Below are 14,450 nucleotides of genomic sequence, written 5' to 3'. Positions count from 1 at the left end.
TCACAGTCATCTGTAAATAACTACTGCATCACTGCAGCCAAGCTATTTTCCTTTTTGTATGTATTCTTCTTGCTATAAGATTTTTTTTTTCATATAGTTCTACTAACAAACTTATCATCAATATTTTTCTAGTTTATCTGATTATACAAGTTATATTAGGTCAGCAGAATCTGGGGATCCTGTCTTGGGTGGCAGTCCATGAGTTCCTTTTATTTCCAATCCTCTGTGGAAATTACCCTAAAAGTTTGACAAGTGACCCCACACAGCTGAACCTTGGTTCCCCAGAGGTTGTGCAGAGCCTGGCTGTGGAGGAGAAGGCATCTTTATACCGTTGTGTTCAGTGCTGATGGAGAGATGGAAAAGAAAGGTGCAAACCACAGGAAAACTTGCACCATGATGACAGGAGCTTTAGCCAAACATTGGGACCAAGCATAAATTGCACACAAGACAGACAAGATAATGCATCAGACGTGCTATAACCATGCTATCAGACATGTATTTGGATTGATGACCATCGTAAGTGAATAACACTTGAAAGCCTACCATATATCTTAAAGGCAATTCTTAATACAGGCCATCTAAAAGGCAAATATGCAGCAAATACCATGATGCTTTCTTTCTTCATTCATTCTATAGACAGTTTTATGGCTGAGATCTTGAATTAGAAATTGAGAATAAAGAAAAGAAGGAAACAGTCCTCATCGCAAAAAGCCCACAGTTTAGGACGAAATACTTGCTAACATCACCATCATCTTCATCATTACAGTAGAGTCTATGTACAATGGAAACATGGATTATTATTATGTGGGGGATCAGAGATGGAAACACAGCAGGAGGTTAACTCAGTCTTTAAGAATCGTAAGAGTGTGTAAGGATGAAAGATTTATTTGAGGAGAGAAGAGTACTCTGGGCAGAAGAAAAGCACATACAAAGGCAGGCAGGCAGGAAAAACAATATGGCTGTAGAAACCAGAGATATTGCTCTGACAATGTTTGTGATGTTTGTGGAGATGCAATGACATAGGAAAACTCTAAAAGGAAATAATCTAGAGGTCCTGCGTGCCTTACTAGCAAGTGTGAACTGCATCCTGAAGAAAGAAGGACTCGCCAAAGATCACTGTTCCTAAGCAAGGCCCAAATCTTTGTTTTGAAGGTTTCAGATGACTTCTTAATTGGGGGCTGTTTAAGACAGAAGACTCTGAAAGGAAGCACATTTTGAATGACCTAGGTTTACACTCACAAGCTGTGTATGAAAAGACAGATTGACCCAGCACAGATGACCTGTTACTGAATTTGTGCATGCGAAATATTTCACTCAACCACTTACTGGAATGCTTAGAACTTTGCTTCTCTCTTCCTCAAAATTTTTGGTATAATCACCCTTTTCTGGATTTTTTAAAAACAATTTTTCTTTTTCTCCTGTTGATGTGTCAATTGTCATTTTCCCTAATAGTCTCTTTCAAGATCAAATCCAAGTGGTCCCTCTCTAGAGACTAGGGGTAATTTTCTAGGAGGGTGCTTATAGACATTCATGTAGTTTGAATCAATGCCAGTGAAACCAGTGTAAAAACTAATATCAGGTTTTGCAAGACACCCAGGTGAAAAGGAGAGACTGACATATTTTAGTTATGCACGAATGTTTTGTCCTTTCCATGGTAGTGACATCAGTTTAATGCTTAAGGTTTGGGTTTGTTTCAGGGTTCATAATTCTTTGACAAAGAGACTTTGTCTGATTATTGTTTTCTTATCATACAAAGGATTATACTAGTTTCTACTTAGAAAGCTGTTAGTAATAACAATTTCTACTCTCTTTGCAAAGCATCTCCTATGTGAATTATGTATACCCACTATTGGCAAATCTTTAGCTCCTCCAAAAGTCATTATATTGAATTTGATTTCATATTCTTGAATTTTTAAAAATGTATTCAAATAATCATTGTTTCTCAACCTTTTGGATGAAAATATTTCTTCACCATGATGAGGAAAGCCTATTCTGAGTTTGAAAAACATTTGCAATGGCCCTCAGGAAAGAGAATCTACAGAAAATTTCAGAAGAAGACCATGTGGCTACAACATCTGGTACATTTGAGAAGTGAGGCTGGAGCAGAAGGTGGCTTTGTTAACTATGGTGAGAAAGGAGCGACAGACACACCCTGCAGATTGGATACATATTAGTGATGGATTTCAAGCGAGTGAATGGCCTGCTATTTGAATTTTAAGAATTTATGTTGAGGGAGAGATGCCTTAATTCCCAGAGACCATTAGAAACCTGTTCAAATAAGCAAAAAAGATGTGGCATTGGGAACAGACAGTATAAAAGAGATATTCGGGAATTTAGGATTCCTCTCAACTTTCTGGATGAGATTCCCTGGATGATGATGTGCCCTTTACAAAAAGAATACAGGGGAGAGAATAGCTTGGGAATACATAATGATAACCACTAAAATTTATTCAGTGCTTATTCACCACTCATTGTGACAACCTCTTTGTATTAAGTCAAAGGTGAGTTCTATTTTGGACATGATGAGTTTGAGAGGTCTGTGACTATCCAGGAAAACGCCCTCACTAGCAGCACCAGGAGGACATATGAGTGTACAGCTTAGGAGAGCTAGTTGGTTTGGAGATCAAAATTTGAAAATCATGAAGATAAAAACAACTAATATTTATTATTTGCCACATGCCTGGTACTGTTCTAAGCACTTCCTGTGTATTGCTCACTTAATTCTCACAACATACATTTGAGGTTGAAGCTATTAATATCATTAGTTCTTTTCATAAGGAAGTAAAAAGAGGTTAAATAAGAAATATTATTTGACTTGCCCAAAGTCACAGAACTAATAAGTGGCCAAGCCAAAATCTGAATCAGGGACCATCATTATGACTCTTAAAACTTGAGATGGAAGACCCAAGGAGAGTTGCTAAGATGAGAACCCTGAACCACACTTGGGTTCCTTTGAAAGTTGATTCACTTTTTTGCATTTCAATCATGTAGCAATGTTCTACAACCCAGGGAGCAAATGTTATCTCCTTTATGGAATTCAGGTTAAAAAACAGGTTTTAAAAGTCTCCCTTGAGTGGTTTTAGGCAAGTAATTTTATCTCTCTGAGCTTCATTTTTTTTTAACCTGTCAAGTCTGACCTGTAAATCACCCAAAAGGATTTTTCTGAGAATGAAATGAAATGGATTTATTTGAAAGTGGAGCACAGAGTGATCATGCAATTTTAGTCTATCATACATATCATATGATAGAATGTATGTCTATTATACATTTAACTCTCTTCCGTTTGCAATAGCCTATTCACTTCTAAAGTAAATAAATTCACTCCTATTCACCCTAACAACGGAGAAGGCGATGGCTCCCCACTCCAGTACTCTTGCCTGGAAAATCCCATGGATGGAGGAGCCTGGTAGGCTGCAGTCCACGGGGTCGCTGAGGGTCGGACACGACTGAGCGACTTTACTTTCACTTTTCACGTTCATGCATTGGAGAAGGCAATGGCAACCCACTCCAGTGTTCTTGCCTGGAGAATCCCAGGGATGGGGGAGCCTGGTGGGCTGCCATCTATGGGGTCACACAGAGTTGGACAAAACTGAAGCGACTTAACAGCAGCATTCACCCTCACAAAATACCAGGGAACAGAGAGGGTGCAGGGTTGATATTACAGAATTGGCTCCCTTTAGATCTTTGCAAAATTAAATGGTTCAGGTGAGAAAAACAACAATGATTGTATCTACCCTATTACAAGAATTGGAGTGAGCAGGTAATTATGCCTATGTTCTAAGTTAAAGAGAATTATAGGATAATATAACTTCTCAAGCCAGTATTCTGTGTCCTTAAGCTGATATAATGATTTCTTTAAAATATTGCACCATCTGGAGCTATTTTGCATTCCCAGTATTATTGCTGTCACTCAGTTTTTAGAACCTTGTACTTTATGACTTTACAGATTCTCAGCTTTTAAGTGCAATTTTATTATACCTTGAAAATAAACTCTTTTCCCTAGATGCACAACTCTTGATAGTTTTTATTGAATGTTTAAGCTCCTTAAGGACAGAGAGAGTGTTCTTGAAATTCTTTCATACCATCCAAAGGTACCCAGGGTAATTTGAAGGATTTAACAAGCAGTTCTTAACAAAAAATTGCAGATAGTCTATAAAGCGTTTCATAAAGAATCATTATACTGGTAGGTCAGTTTTGAGATTACCACGATAATCAAAGCATGATTTGGGCATTTGGAAAAATCTTATCCTGATTAGTGAGCAATGCATTCTGAGATAAGGAACTTCCAAACTTTTGAAATCTTTTTGCACAGTTGGAACTAGCCTGCCAATGGATAAGCTATATGCTTGACAGAACTTGCAGAACTATTTAAAAATACATGGCTTAAGTCTTTCTCCATTCTCAGAATTGAGTATGATCCATCTGATTAAATTATAACCCAAGAGAAGTAGTACTTTCAAAATCAGTCAATACTTCCTTCTCCCCCAACTTGATTTCCAAGGCAGAGGCATAAAATTCGCATCATACTCTATAATTTAGGTATTAATCTTTGACTCATCCTTGACATTCTACTTACACCTACACGAAGTCTTTCAGTCTTACAAAATGCCATCATTTCAAGTTTAGCAAATTGAGGCATACAGCTCTTTATCAGTAAGAGAAAAATACCCCTCCTCATGATTTCTTACTCCTTCCCTGTCTCCCAAACTACTTTAACAAGTTTTTATTCTGTCTCTAGTAACTTTAAAAAAGTGTGTAAGTTTTCTATGTCAACTCTTGCAAGAGCTTGATAAGAACTCAAAAGATTTCTTAAAGAATATGCTATCTTTTATGTCATCAGTCATACCTTCCAGAAATTACCTTCATACCACCCGCTGCAGAGCAACTAAGGCTTCTATTAATAATACACTCCTAGCATTATATCTCATTATTTTAAAAAATCCTATTGATTGAATTTAGATTTTTGCTTCCCTTTAAGACTTCTTAGCATGAGTATGCTTTTCCCTAGTTATATGTTAGAACCACCTGGGGAGTTTTAAACTACTAATACCTGGGCCTCACCCCAGAACAAATCAGAATCTCTAGGGGAGAAGTCTGAGCTTCAGTATATTTTTAAGTTATGAGGTGTCCTTTAAGGTGCAGCCAGGGTTTAAACTACTGTTTGTGCAATTTAGGGAATACTGGGGTTAGGTTTGTCCAGATCTGTCCAATTATCTTCTAAAAATGATCCATGATCTGTGCAATGGCAGGATCTTGGTCAACTAACTTATGAAACAGAATTTTAAACTTTATGTGCATGGATCTTATATGTGAATCAAAGTGAAATGCAGATTCTAATGCAGTCGGTCTGGGGTGGGGCCTGATTCTGCATTTCCAACCAGTGCTGGGGGATTCGAGGCCTGGGCTGTGGAACACTTCATCTCCTAAGTGAACCCTCATTCTCACTGTTTCATCTTCCAAAGATGCTGAGTGAGAATCCATATCTATAGCTGTGACCTCTCCCTTTAGAACCAAATTTCTTCTTTCCATTTTAAATGCCTACTCTTGAATTTCAGATTTGAATTTCAAAGTGATTCCAACTGAATTCCACTGTCCTAAGTCAAGCCCTCATCAGGGTTTGCCTGGACTTTGTCAACTGCCTCTTAGCAGGATTCCCTGCCTCTGGGCTGGAGAGTGAAGACCATCCTTCAGGGTGCAGCTTCTGCTTACCTCTCTTTGTCCTTCTCTTCTGAGACCTGAACCTGTCCTCTGGTGGAGTCTCGCTCCCTCTTATTCTTCCTGAAATTCGCTAGGCTCATCTTTGTTCCCAGGCCCTTCTCAGGCTTCCGCCTCTGCCTTACAACCCTTTTCTCTTTATCTCCCCACTTAATTCCTGCTCAGTTGTTAACATAAGTCAAACATCACCTGCTCTTAAACACTCTCTAAAGCCCAAGATGAGCTTCCCTTGTGGCTCAGATGGTAAAGAATCTGCCTGCATTGTAGGAGACCTGGGTTCGATTCCTGTGTCAGGAAGATCCCCTGGGGAAGAGAGTGGCAACCCAGTCCAGTACTCTCGCTGGAGAACTCCCTGAACAGAGGAGCCTGGTGGGCAATAATCCATGGGGTCACAAAAGTATTCATGTCAGGAAAACTCTATAAACAGAGGAGCCTGGCTGGGCTACAATCCCTCTGGTTGTAAAGAGTCGGACATAGCTGAGTGACTCAGAGAGAGAAAGGCCAAGGTTAGTTGGTCAAATTTTCTCTTCCGTGTCTCTGCTAAATCCCTTTAAATTTTGAATTGCCATTATTGTTTTAGGAAGCTTTTTTTTTAATGGACCTAGAGTCCCCTACCCACCTCTGCACTAAGAAAATAACTCTCTAGTTTGTTGGTTAAACACAAATCCTTGAATCAACTACAGAAATTGTAAAATGAAAGGGTAACATTAAATGGTCATTAATGTTGCCTTCTTTGACTCAAAGAATTCAGTTTTTGTTTGCTTCATTCAATAAACATTTGTTTAAACTTGAACTGATTGCTTAGCTGCCCTAGAGAGCAAAAGAGTTAAGAGATGTCAATTTGGCAAATAGAAAAAATAAATACTTGTGCATTAGGATGAATTCTAATGCACAAATGTTGGGTTTTTTTTTTAATTATTATTAAGTAATATAGTTGCTTGTCTCTGTAGCCTTCATTCCACAATTAGCCACAGATAAAAGTGCCATGCTTATCATCATAAAAGCAGCTCAAGATCTGTCCAAAAAAGGTGAGGTGGTTTCAAGAGTATTTTTAGTGTATCATGCTTTCCATGGCTTTTCAGCCATCACAGTTTGAACAAAGCCCAATTTCCAAGCTAAATTCTATAAGTGGAAATCGGAGGCTATGGTTAAGTGAACAGAAATAGAATTGACAACCTAAATGCGTCAACATTCATGAAAAGTGACATCAGCAGGTTTGCTGTGTAATTGCTTTCTTTTTTTTAAAAGGTGAGTAGGTGTTTAAAACTTTTCAATGTTTAGAATGTATTCTCTTCAGCTTATTTTTCTTCATGTAATTTTACAAGAGGGAAGTTCTTTGCAAGGATTAAAAGACCTGTTGGCACCAACAAATGTAAAACCCTGTGCATGGCTAAAATAGGGGCATAAAGAAAGGCTATAGTTATCTCCCAAGAAATATAATTTGGGAGTTATTATAATAATCCCAGGTAATTAGAAGAGGCCTCTGCACCTTGGATCCGGGTGTGACTCTACAGAGCTGATTGCCACAGCACAACATCATTGCTTGGTTCTGTGTGAACCATTAGATGACAGTCTCCTTGCTGAAAACTAAAGGACTTCCAAATGAATTTTTTTTTAAAAGGACAGAAGAATAAAGTTTTTGATGAGAAAATGATGAAAACATTCCTAGGTAATTCTCCTCTATCATTCTGCATAAGGTTGTTGATGATACCATCTTCAAAATGAATTCTGTTATTGTTCAGTCGTTAAGTCGTGTCTGACTTTTTGTGACCCTATGGACGGCAGCATGCTAGGCTTCCCTGTCCTTCACTATCTGTGAGTTTACTCAAACTCATGTTCATTGAGTCGGTGATAACCATCCGACCATCTCATCCCCTGTTGCCCCCTTCTCCTCTTGTCCTCAATGTTTCCCAGCATCAGGGTCTTTTTCAATGAGTCAGCTCTTTGCATCAGGTGTCACCTTCAAAAAGGAATTTGAGAGCCCAGAAAAGAATATGTAGATTATTCTGTCAAAACATGTACCCCTACTGATGAATAGCAGTCAGTAAAATTCCTCCTGAAGCAAAGTTAATCCCTCCATTCTGTTTGCCCCCAAAGTACCATGTACCTGTCTGTACCATAGAAAAATCATATTAATCACATTTTTGAGTCAGTTCACTTCAATAGGCTATGAATTCTTTGAATGCAATGATCTTTTAATCATTTCTCAAGGTAACTCACCAATGCTTGATGCTTTCACAGATCTAAAGAGGTTCAATATCATCAATTTCATATTGTTTAACCTAATAATAGTTCAATATTTAATGAGTGAATACTCAATAGATTAATTCACATTAATATCCCATTTAAGAGTGCTGGAATTTTTGAAAGGAAAGCCAGCATTTATTCCATGAATTTCATGTTTTACAGTGTGTGTGTGTGTGTGTGTGTGTGTGTGTGTTAGTTGCTCAATCATGTCCGTCTCTTTGTGATACATGGACTGTAGCCCGCCAGACTCCTCTGTCCATGGGATTCTCCAGGCAGGAATACTGGAATGAGTATGCATTCCCCTTTCCAGGGGATCTTCCTGACCCAGGGATCAAACCCAGGTCTCCTACTACTTTGCAGTCAGATTCTTTACCTGGTCTGAGCCAACCAGGGAAGCCCTATTTTATGTATATCACAATTGATATTTAATTTTAAAAGAACATCACCAAGAAGGCACTATCTATTGTTCTGATCTTTGAAGTTAGCACAAACACAGATAAGCAAGTAAGCAAGACAGTAAATATTCTAAATCAAGCACAGTCTGAAGGCAATACTGTAACACTGGGCATGGCACCCAAATGTCCATGGGCCCTGTGACTTATTAGCTCAGACAAGTCAGTTTAGTTCTCTAGGCTTTGAGTCTGATCCCTTCTATAAAATTAAGTAATAATCTCACCTCTGATTTACTGTCATAAAAGTCATTTGTGGTGATTTTTAAACTGAAAAATGCTGTTGTCAAGTTGGAAGATGAGTAAGATCTGACAAAGGGTTTCTATACCAGAAGAGTCTGTTAATAAACAAGGGGTATTTAAGGTAGACCATTGAAGAAGGTCTAGTGGACACTCCATCCCCCTCTTAGCTGACTGGCTATACAGGCAAGTCTACCTTAAATTTGTCTTGGTTTCATCACATAATAGCTTATTTATTGTGTGACTGTAGGCAAGTTGGAAAAGACTCTGATGCTAGGAAAGATTGAAGGCAGGAGAAGGGGACCACAGAGGACGAGATAGATGGATGGCACCACTGACTTGATGGATGTGAGTTTGAGCAAACTCTAGGAGATGGTGAAGGACAGGGAAGCCTAGCATGCTGCAATCCATGGGGTTGCAAAGAGTCGGACGCGACTGAGTGACTGAGCAACAACAACAAAAAAGGCAAGTTACATAATCTCTTTGCATCTTGGTTTTCTCATCTGTTAAGTGGGACTAAGAAACAGGGGTGAGAAGAGGGTGGATCATGGAACTGGAAACAGTTCACCTTGCTGTCAACATATTTATCACTAGAAACACAGCCTCTTAAGTACTCTACGGCAGTGGTTCTCAACAGCCCCAGATGAAGATCTTGTTAAAATGGAGATTCTGAAACAGTTGCTCTAGAGTGGAGGCCAAAATTCTACACTTCCCGGAGGCCCAGGTACTGCTGATGCTGCTCATGTAAAGACACACGTTGAGGAGCAAGACTCACCGTTATGTCCCCACTTCTAAATATCTTGGTTCCTCTTTACCAAACAAAAAAGTCAGCTTTAATCAGACCCCAGTTCTATTGACTTTAGCTCTGGAAACACTACACTTTTTAAGCAATATGATAACTTGCGACTTAGAGACTAATAGTTTAGCATCTCCATCTTCAAGTGAGGGGAAGAACAGCCTGGAGCTGATAAGCACCACATCTGACATCTCAGAGCAGCCGATCTGGTATCAACATCTGAGTGTCCCACAGAGCCTTAACCCAACTCCCCACTAAGCAAGCATCCTGATTGAGGAAACATGGGGGGCAGAGGGACAACAATGGCCTTTAGAGGGAAGCCAATCGGGGCCTCATGCTTCATTCTGATCCAGAATGTCCCTCTGAACCTTCCCCAAGGAATAGAAGTGAATGACTCGTCCGTATTTGGTCCATATCTTAGACTCTAAGACTGTATGCAAGACATCCCAGGCCATTTCCGCCTAAAAATGTTTTTTTTTCTCTTCAAATTTTAAAAACACTCAGCCAAGATTCAGCCTGCCTTGACTTGACCTTTGCATCTTGAATCCCCAGCTTTGGGTTCTCACTCTTTAGAAGAACAAGCCCTTCAGGAGAGCAGAACCCTGGAGTCCTCCTTGGAGAGCAGGCAGTAAGGGTGACAGTCAGCCCCCTGCTCCATGAGACAGGGGCCACAGAGGGCTCTTCCTCCGTCCCCATGACTAACCGCTCCAGCTTCCTGAGAACGTGTTAGAAGCGCTCCCAGAACTGCGCGGCTGCCCAGTGGGTGCGTTTTGGCTCCGTCTCACCACATATGTTATCTTCATGGTAGCTGCTCCCAAAAAAGGGTTGTAACTCAAGGGAATCTCTTCACAGATTCACGTCTGGCTTTCAAACAAGGAGCTCTCAAACCTGTCAAATCAGGCAAGCAGACGGTGTCTCTATTTTGGGGTACATTTCCCCTCTGGGTTTGTAAAGGTTTCCTCTGGGAGGAGTCTTCCCTTTTAGATTTCATGGGCTTGATTGCTTGCATGTTGGAAAGCAGCTCTGAGTCTGGAAAAGAGCCTTTTTCAAGGTAGACAGTTTAGTGAAGTTCAGGATGAATTCGCAGGGGGAGGAGGCAGCAGAAGGTGGGGGAGGTGCACAGTACGTGGCTTAATGTACACAGCACGTAGCATTAGCTGAACACTTCTGGTGGTTGCCATAGGAATAGAAGACTTTCGATTTTAAACCATAGTTCCTCTGGAGCTACGTTAAAAAATGTGACTGGATTCTTGCTGTTCACTGCTACCAGCTTTTAAAAATGCAACCAAATGTTTACTCTGCCAGAGGAGGTTACAGTAACCTGAAAAAAAAAAATGTCACTTTCAAGGCCCAAACAACTAAAGAACATGGACTTCTCCATTATCTTGGGCCCCACAACTTCCAAACCAGGGAAACACAATGTAGTTTTGATATTTTCTTCTCCAGAAGGGATTTGTGAAATATATGAGAATCTGTAACAGATGTAACTCAATCAAGTTAATTATCATTAAACTGTGGTGGGAGAATATTTAAAAACCAAATAATTGGTTTAAAACTAGTGAGTCTTGAAACCATTTTACACATTGTTTACAACAAGGGGCACCCCATCCCTGCCACTTTTGTTTCCTCTACCAGTTAGCCCTCTAATGCTTTTCTTTGCTAATTCAAAGTTCTGACAGCAAGTACCAACCTGCAGATTCAGCTTTCAACATTGCACCAAGTATCTACTCCTCCCTTCCCCCTACCTCAAATGGGACACTGTATTGTACTATTCATCTAAGTCAAAAAACTATGGAGAAATTAAATACATTAAAAGTTGACCTGGAGAAAATCATAATTGAAAAAGAGAGATGCACCCCAACGTTCATTGCAGCACTGTTTACAACAGCCAGGACATGGAAGCAACCTAAAAGTCCATCATTAGAGGACTGGATAAAGAAGATGTGGTACATGTATACAAGGACAGATTATAAAAAAAGAACAAAATAATACCATTTGCAGCAACATGGATGGAACTACAGATTGTCACAGTGAGTGAAGTAAGTCAGACACAGACAAATATCATACGACATTACATGTATGTGGAACATAAATAAAAAGGTTACAAATGAACTTATTTACAAAACAGAAACAGACAGACATAGAAAACAAACCTGGTTACTAAGGGATACAGTGGGGGAGACAAATTGCAAGATTGGGATTGAAACTGGGCGCTCAGTCGTCAGTCATGTCCGACTCTTTGTGACACTTTGGACTGTAGCCCACCAGGCTCCTCTGTCCATGGGAATTTCCTGGAAAGAATACAGGAGTGGGTTGCCATTTGCTCCTCCAAGCAATCATCCTGACCCAGGGATCAAGCCCATGTCTCCTGTGTCTCCTGCATTGCAGGCAAATTCTTTACTGCTGAGCCACCAGGGAAGCCCAATCTAATAGGAATCTACTGTATAATACAGGGAACTCTATTCAATACTCTGTAATGAGCTGTATGGGAAAATAACCTTTTTAAAAAGGGGGACATATGTATATGCATAACTGGTTCACTTTGCTGTACAGCAGAAACTAACACAACACTGTAAGTCAACTGTACCCCGATAATCTTTTATTTAAGTTGAGCATCTTACATAAAGCTTCCCAACTGGCATACCATGTTGGGCCCCTGATGCTGCCTCTGGACACACCTGCTCAATTACCAACATGATCATTTCAGTACACACTTTAATATGAAAAAAGTTGGGAGAATTTGAGTTCAGCTAACTTGTAATCTCCTTGGGAAGTTGGTCTAGTCCACTACTGTACCCCCAGAAACTCACGCAATGCCTGGCATGTAGTGAATGATTAATAATTATCTGCTGATAAACAGTTGTGAATAAACACAGAGTGACTGAACGCTCGGATCAGACAACAACTGTGACCCAGTCCTGGAAGAACAGAAACGTTTGCTGGGCTCTGAAGTACCTAGTGGACAAAGTGTCTGACCTGCGCCTGGCATCCACGCTTCATTTGGCTGAGGAAAGTGAAGATGAGCTTATGAAAAACAGTAGACAAAGTTCTATCCTAGTTTGTAATTCCTGCTGCCAACTTCTCTAAGGAAAGCAGAGGGGTAAAAAGAATAATAAATGCTGTCTTGACATGGGTCTTCAAGGCTCCCTACTTTGCATGACTGTCCAGAAAAAGAACATGCATTAAAAAGCCCACTAAGAGCCATCAGCTCTCTGAGGGAAAATAATCATAATACCTAATACTTTGGAGGTGGGGGGGGTACGTACTATTTTCGACATTAAGCCATTTTAGACATTAATCCTAATAATTAATAGGGTGGGTGAGAAGCTTAGGGCTCTGGGGAAGAACACAATCAAAGAGGGCAGTGAAGTGGGGTGGGTGGAGACACTGGCCAACTGCTAAACTTGGACGCCAGTTTTATAACATGTCCCCTTTGTAAGCCAGTAGGCTGGGCTTCGGTTTTCCCCAGACCGTGCACTCTTTTAATTTATTTGAGAGAAACTCTAATTGTATTTTCACTGTAGTATCTTGTATGTTTTTATTTGTGATTTAAGAAATGTGAAGAGAAAATACACAGACATACATAATGGCTAACAGTGTTTCATTCCTGGTTCTAGAGCTAACCACTCTAAAACTGTTGGTAATGTCACTTCAGTCGCTCAGTCGTGTCCGACTCTTTGTGACCCCATAAATCGCAGCACGCCAGGCCTCCCTGTCCATCACCAACTCCCAGAGTTCACCCAAACTCACGTCCATCAAGTTGGTGATGCCATCCAGTCATCTCATGCTCTGTCGTCCCCGTCTCCTCCTGCCTTCAGCCTTTCCCAGCATCAGGGTCTTTTCCAATGAGTCAGCTCTTCACATCAGGTGGCCAAAGTACTGGAGTTTCAGCTTTAGCATCATTCCTTCCAAAGAAATCTCAGTTAACATATTCTTTTAAAGAAATTTATTTATTGATAAAAAAATAATCATCACATATACACAATTAACTGTAATGCAAGTTGGAAATCTAGACAAAATACCACGGGATCTCATAGGATCAGGAGCTTACTTGCAATCAAAACGACAGAGGTAATATTTCAACTGATATGTGCAACAGATGCAGTCAGGGTAGAGTACCTTACTCCCACAACTCCTTGCATTTGTAAGCTGTTAAACACATTTAAAAATAATACCTAACCTAAATACTTCTTGTGTGTTAGGTACTGTGTTGTCTACATAGATTTTCTCCTTTGATTCTTATTTTTATTCCAGGTTCTACAGAGCTGGAACCTGAGGACTAAAGAGGTGAGCTTGCTGCTTGGAAGCAGCAAAACCTGGATTTCCAAGCCAATCCTTTCACTGCTCTTTCACTGCATCATCTCCTGTATAACATTTCTTTGGTGTTTATTATGCAGCAATGAGTGTTGTGAGGCTGAATATGACATTTCCCCATATATTATTAATGCCTGTGAGAAATTATAACTCAGTGAATACCAATAAGATTCTCTCTGTTTCAGAAGCAAGCCCCTACCCACCATCACACCTCTTTTAAGAGCATCACGGAGCAGGTGAGTTTCTATTGTCCTCTGTTCACTAGGAGCAGCAGTGAATGCTGACTTGGAAACTTGATTCCGAAACCATGATGCTCCTCAGTGACTTCAGGTGATACAGAGACTAAAGAAATTTAACTCTGAAATTAGCCCAGAGACTGTATCATGAATAATATTTTTATACAAAGATATACATCACATGCCCCATGCATAAGGAAAACCTTTAGTATTAATATTTAAGCACGTAGACCTGGCTGTAGAATTTATGAGTGTATTCAAGACCTGAAAGGAATGAAACTGTTACCAAATTTCCTCTGACTAAAACTGGTTTTTTGACCTTCACATTTGGGAACAGGACAAAGGTAGCTCAAAGTCACCACTAAGCCTGAACTGATTTTGGTCGTTTTCTTCTGTATCTCTAGCCCTATCCTTGTCTCCATCTCTGTCTCTTTCTAATCTCTATATCTACCT

General features: G+C 40.0%; 1 protein-coding gene across 1 annotated transcript in view; it reads left to right on the top strand.

Annotated features, from left to right (window-relative positions):
- Window positions 1–13,683: 13,683 nt before the first annotated feature.
- PHACTR1 (phosphatase and actin regulator 1) overlaps window positions 13,684–14,450 on the top strand; it is a 525,946-nt gene continuing 525,179 nt past the window's right edge. The window contains exons 1-2 of the mRNA XM_061398847.1: window positions 13,684–13,734; window positions 13,947–13,997. The gene's annotated coding sequence lies outside the window, so the exon portion shown is untranslated. The remainder of the gene's footprint in view (window positions 13,735–13,946; window positions 13,998–14,450) is intronic.

The sequence above is a fragment of the Bos javanicus genome, chromosome 23 (genome assembly GCF_032452875.1).
Source record: "Bos javanicus breed banteng chromosome 23, ARS-OSU_banteng_1.0, whole genome shotgun sequence".
Taxonomy (NCBI): domain Eukaryota; kingdom Metazoa; phylum Chordata; class Mammalia; order Artiodactyla; family Bovidae; genus Bos; species Bos javanicus.
Note: the sequence above shows the minus strand (reverse complement) of the source record. Positions and strands in the feature narration are given on the sequence as shown.